Genomic DNA, 6,000 nt, shown 5'->3' on the forward strand with positions numbered 1-6,000 from the left:
AATAAGAGAAAGCAGAGGCAGACAGAATGTCACTAAATGAGGCAAACATGACCCTGTGCGTGGAAATTTCAAGTTATCCCCTTAATCAAACAATAGTTTATTGACAATGTTTTCAATATGGATCAAGCCTTCTCAAAGACCATGCTTTAGTCAGGTTGAATTACAAGGGTTTAAAATGGCCCAGTGACTTCTGATGACAATAATGGTGTCTGAGGAATCCAGTCACTTTTCCCACAAGCTACATCTTTCCTTCCAACCTGCCTTGACACTCACCTTTCTGTGAAAGAAAGCCAGGCTTGACATTTCAGATGTGAAAATTACCCTAAAACTGATTTCTGAAGTGGACACTCGGTTCTTATTTGGAAATAATTCTGTTGTTAACACCATATTCTCCCTGTTTCATTTTAATTGGGCCCAGACCCATGGGAGTCTGGGGCACTTGATCTGAGATGGGGTCCCGGGAGCCAGTGCTGGTTTTGTGTTGAGACAGGGCTGTCCCACGGGCTGCAGAGTGTGAAGAGAGATCGACAGAGAGTGTCCGGGGACAACATGAGACAAACCCGCCAAAAGGACTGCATGCAAAGACTGAATCAGATAGGAGACAATGACATATGAAGCAGAGGTGTCAAGACAGAAATACTAGCTTGAGAAAGCACTGCACAGAGGGCACAGCCTGAGGATATAGCCTAAGGAATGGAAGCGTAGCATTACTCCTCCCGCAGAGGCCTTTCTACAGTGATATGCCTGCAAGCTTTCCTGGGGGTAGGAGGGCACTTCTGCAGGCATCAGGCTAGTTTGCAAACTTAATTCCCTGGTCTCTCTCCATAATCTTTCTTCCAGTTAGTCTGGTACTAATTCTGTCCCCCCCACACCCCCCAACCCCGTGACAGCTCCCTCCTTTTCCTTCCTGTTGCAAGTTCCTGAGCAGGGCTGCTCTTGCCCCATAGACCGGGTTGTTTTTTCAGCTGATTATGAAGCTTACAGTGTTCCCACTGCATCAAAACAACAAGCTTCCCCTGCAAACCTTATCCCTGGATGAAACGTGACATCTTCCACTGAATGTTTTCTGGACCTGCCTGGTCATTCTGTGACAGGCGGCGTGTAGGCAGCATTCCCAGGCGTGGATTCTGGGAGACAGCCATTTGAAGGCAGGGGTTAAGTTGGAGAGGGAAAGGGGGAGGGGGAGCAGTGTTTCAGCTCATGTTGATTCTGTCAGATTTCAGCTGAGGTTTGTGAAGAGATAATTGTGATATTTTCTCCTCCTTCACAGCCTGGTGGTTCCTGTATAATTATATATGCCTGAGCTTAATATTATTTCAGAAAGAAGAAAAGTATACAACAGATTTTTAGCCTCAGGCTTCTGATGATTGGGTACAGATTTTCCTCTTGCAAATAATTTAGTTTCTTTTTTTCCCTTTGCAAGGAGTAATTATAGGGACGTGGCTCAAGTGGATGGCTGGCCTTTGGGGGATTTTCTCGGGGTGAGAAAAGAGTCACCAAGCTGGGGCATATGTCATTCGTGACCTGAAGAAAACCACAAAAGTGGTCCTCCTGTGTTTTAGACAGCAACCAGGGAAATGAAGGATCTTTCTGCCGTAGGCACCAGAAGCTAAAGGGGTTGGCTTGCAATAAAAATCCCATTTGAAAAAATTCCTTGCCTTTTGGGTAACCCAACCAATTTGTTAAAATTTTAGGAACATTTCCAAATATCATTTAAGTTTTGCCACTTACATTATTAATATGATTAAATATTATTAGGTTATGTTTATTATATTACACAGAATTATTATGCTAATTATTAATACATTGCCTGGACTAGAAAATAAAAAAAAGCACCTCGAGTGAAATTTTCATATTGATGCCATATAATTACCATTATTGAACCAGAAAGAGAAGCCGCACGCAATTAGGAAAAGAAAGCCTAGTCCAAATGTTTTTACTGATACCATTAATACATGTACTCAAGATTGCTGATAAAAATTTTAATACAACCTGACGATAGAATAAATTATACCAGTAATACAATTTTTTCAAGTTAATTAAAATACTATTGGCATATATTTTTCTTAAAATCGAGGATGTAACCCTACCTTCCTATTTACACTATTTAGAGTTTAAATTACCATGTGATTAACTTTTACGTATAACTTTGGCTTTTTCTTCTCTTATAAGCTTTTGTGGTCTCTAGTCAACAGAATATTGGATATTCTGGTAAATACCTCACTTTCTATGAATCCGTTTCTGATACGTAAAATAGGGATGATCAGGAAAGCCATTTCTCACTGTGGTTGGGTTTTGCAGTGGTATGACAATGTCAGACCCAAAATCCTTAGCAGGAAAGCATGGTGGTATGAGTTCAGGCTCTGACGCCAGGCTTCCTGGTTTTGAATCCCGGCTCTGCATGAGACCTTTGGCAAGTCGCTTAACATCTCTGTGTCTTGGATTCCCCATGTGTAAAATGGAGATAAATATATCACAAAGGGATATTCTAAGAATTACATGTGATAATAATATCACAGAGGGATGTTGAAAGTCTTCCATGAATTCATAGAGGTAATGGTTTTACAACAATGTTTGGTACACAATGCTCACAATATGAAATGTTTATAATATTATTAGCAGACTATTTGGCATGCTGTAAATGCTCAATAAATAGTAGTGTTTGTCATTTTTACAAACATCCTCACCCACACACGTCCACAAAGCAGAATGCCCTTACTTCCTATTCTACTCTCTGCCATTCATGTTATTTCTCTCTTGCTTGCCCTTATATTGATCTTGTTTCCAAGTCTTATTGCTGCTTCTTTCACATCTCTTCGATTCCGTTTTATTGCTACCACCACCAGGTTTTCAAACTTAAAATATCATGATAGCCTTCAAACTGCTATTCCTGCCTTCAAACTTTTCCCATTTCAATCCATCCTTTGTGGTATAAAAAAACATGATTCTTTTTTTTCCTGCTCACTGACTACTTGAATCCATTGTCCAGATTCCTTATCAACTGAAGCTTCCCATTGGTAGTCCCCGAATATGTCCCATTATCCAGTGCTCCAGCCAGGCTAATTGATTCCCAGTGATCATGATCACTTTTCCTTTGATGTTTGTCTAACTATTTGAATCCTACCTGCTTTTCTACTTAAGTTTCTCCTCCTAGCCCCTAGGCTTTTCTCATTATGTTGATTCCTGTAGGTCTTTCCCACACCTTTTATATACTTGCCAATAGGAACAAATATTATATTGCATCACTTTATAATTTACATTATGTCCACATTTTGTATATGCCTTTAAGGATCTGGATCACTTTTGACAGCTCTCTTGGAAACCCTATGTTGCCCAGCATAGTGACAAACAAAATGGTAGGTATTTTAAAAAATTCTTAGAACAACTATCATATCTAGCTGAAACTACTCAGTTTTCTTTTCCAACTCAATTCAGCATCATTTTCTCGTTCTTATGTGCTGTGTGTAATGAGATTTGCTTTGAGTTATCAACACTGCAGGGAAATGTTTAAATTAGAAGGAAAAAATCCACCACCAATTTCTTTGAAAATGGAATAAAAACACATTTTTTTTCCGTATTCTATTACCAAAATATCTAAATCCAAAGCTATCATCTCAACAATATCACATTTTTTTCTTAAGAACATAAACTTGGTTTAGGAAATGTACTTATAGAAAGTAATTAAATGGAAACCAAAATCCCTACAAAACATTACTGCATAATATTTCTTGCAACAAAAAGATTGCCTAATGCTTAGAAACTGACAGAGTACTAGAAAAGACCAGTTATCCACCAGTAAAATTCTCACCGGACTTGGGAATTTAATAGTAGCCCTTTAAAAATGAGGAGTCAGGAAAGAGGGAGGTGAGAGGGTTTATAAAGTGTGGAAGTGTTTGTATGGGAAAAAGGCACTGGGAATTCCTTTTGTTCCTCATACTCAATCCCTTAACTACTTTAATCCCTTGAAGATTTTTCTTGTGCTCATCACGGCAACAGAAAACCTACTAAGCCTCATTGAGAGTCTACACTGCTAGGAAGAAATCATTAAGGCAATGCTTTCCCCATGTGCATTCTCCCCCATGTTTTGCTTGCTTCCTGTTATGCATTAGCCAAGACTCCTGACCTTGGTTCTGTGATCAGGCACAGCACTAAGAAGGCAAGGATGGACACACTGAAATCGTGAAATCATGCCCTCTTAAGAAATTTCTTAAGGACTGATTACTTCTCAGATAAGGTGCCATGTTCTCTGTGGTGAAGTTAGCATCTGTGTGTGTAAGACACTCACGAAGAACACATTACTATTCATAGTGTGGTGTGTGGGACAGATCCTCAACAGGTGTTCACAATGGAACACAATGAATATTTCCTAACAGTATTTATGGGAAGTTAAGGGAGCACAGAGAAGGGATTGACTAATTCTATTTTGCTCCAGGGTGGCCAAGAGGAGGGAGTGATGCTCCAGAAATGCTTCACAGCCAGTATGCCATTTGAACAAGGTCTTGAAGGATGCACAGAATTTCTCCAGTTGGAGAAGAACAAAGGCAGTGGACAATGTGTCCACAGGCGAGAAATGACAGAAAGAACTTGATGTGCTCTGGGAAACTGAACAAGGACAGCGACTGGTTGTCAGGGGCTGCTTTACAAAAGTTATCAAAACCTCACAATTTCCTAGAACAATACAACTCCCTTCGTCTGGAAGAAGAGGGGTTGGTAACAGCTGCTAAGCGTTAGACTTCAGCTTCAAGTCCAGGTCACACTTCAAGGCGGTTTGTTGTAGACCACATGAGAAGGGATGTGATCGAGCACAGATGGAAGTATGGCTCAGCAGAGGAAGAAGAACATTTCTTTCTCTGAAAGTGTTGAGAAGGAAAGGGCAGATGCAGGTATGGAGGAGAAGGAGGTTGACAGAGGAATTTATATTTATGTGTAAGGAGATTGCTGGGGTCATCTGTTGAAAGTGAAATGGAAAAGGCTGGGGTAAGAGAAGGATAAGAGTTTTGAGCAGTAGTCATGGAGAATAATAAAGGAAGCCTCTATGGATTGTCAAGGCAGGCATAGCAGATGGTCAAGGGGACCAGGGGCTTTGGAGTTTTGGGATGGGAAAGCAAGGAAGGACTATCATCACTCAGCCATTAGTTTAACTAACAGTTAAACACACACCATATGCCAGGTGCTATGCCAAACACTGATGAGCCAGAGAAAAATAAAAGAAGCCCTGCCCATAAGAGTTTACAGCTGATGAAGAAGTTACAGACTTATCAACAACTCTGTGCAAGGGTTACAGGTGCTGAGATAAAGGTGTATATGCGAAAGATGTGGAGCGGGAATTTCAAAATAAGTGGTAAGGAATTCATTCTTGTGGAGGAAAAGGATGCCAGGAAGGTCTTCAAGAGGTGATACTATAAAAACGCCCTTGTTCTGAGGACCTACTTGCCCATATAGGGATGAAATGGCCTGATGGCTCTGCCTAACTTCCCTTCAAATCATTAGCCAAAGGGGAAAAAAAAGAGAGATAGAAAAATAGAGATAAGGCCAAATGTAGCAAAATAACCATTAGTGAATCTATATGGGTGTTCATTATAATATTTTTCAACTTTTCTATAAGTTTGTTTTTTTTTAACTAAAAAAGGAGGCAACAAAAAGATCGTACCTTAATGTGAGAATTGCACTGCTGTAATTTATTTCCTGCCAGTACACAAGGTCTGAGGGTAGAGGCGGGGCAGGAAGATGGGTACTGCCGCAAGACCAGTGACGACAGCCTGGAGGCAACACTCGACCTGGGTGGGAACTGCAGGAACCCACATTCGGAATGGTTAGAACCCCAGGTACAAGGGGGAGGATGGGGAGAGAGGAGACTGAAGAGGCAGAGAGCGTCCAGACATGGGTAGAAGAGGACCATTTGCTAGGTCAGGGAACTATGACATCAAGGTGTTGGAAGAGATTCTTCCTTTCCAGTCTTCAGAAGGTCTCCCTCTGCAGGTTCAGGCATGCCTTTGGCTT

General features: G+C 40.9%; 1 protein-coding gene across 1 annotated transcript in view; it reads right to left on the reverse strand.

Moving 5' to 3' along the window:
• Positions 1 to 5,705, reverse strand: part of SEMA6D (semaphorin 6D) — a 111,578-nt gene extending 105,873 nt beyond the window's left edge. The window contains exon 1 of the mRNA XM_031935783.1: positions 5,651 to 5,705. The gene's annotated coding sequence lies outside the window, so the exon portion shown is untranslated. The remainder of the gene's footprint in view (positions 1 to 5,650) is intronic.
• Between the last annotated feature and the right edge of the window lie 295 nt (positions 5,706 to 6,000).

This window comes from Piliocolobus tephrosceles, chromosome 6, assembly GCF_002776525.5.
Source record: "Piliocolobus tephrosceles isolate RC106 chromosome 6, ASM277652v3, whole genome shotgun sequence".
NCBI classification, from domain to species: domain Eukaryota; kingdom Metazoa; phylum Chordata; class Mammalia; order Primates; family Cercopithecidae; genus Piliocolobus; species Piliocolobus tephrosceles.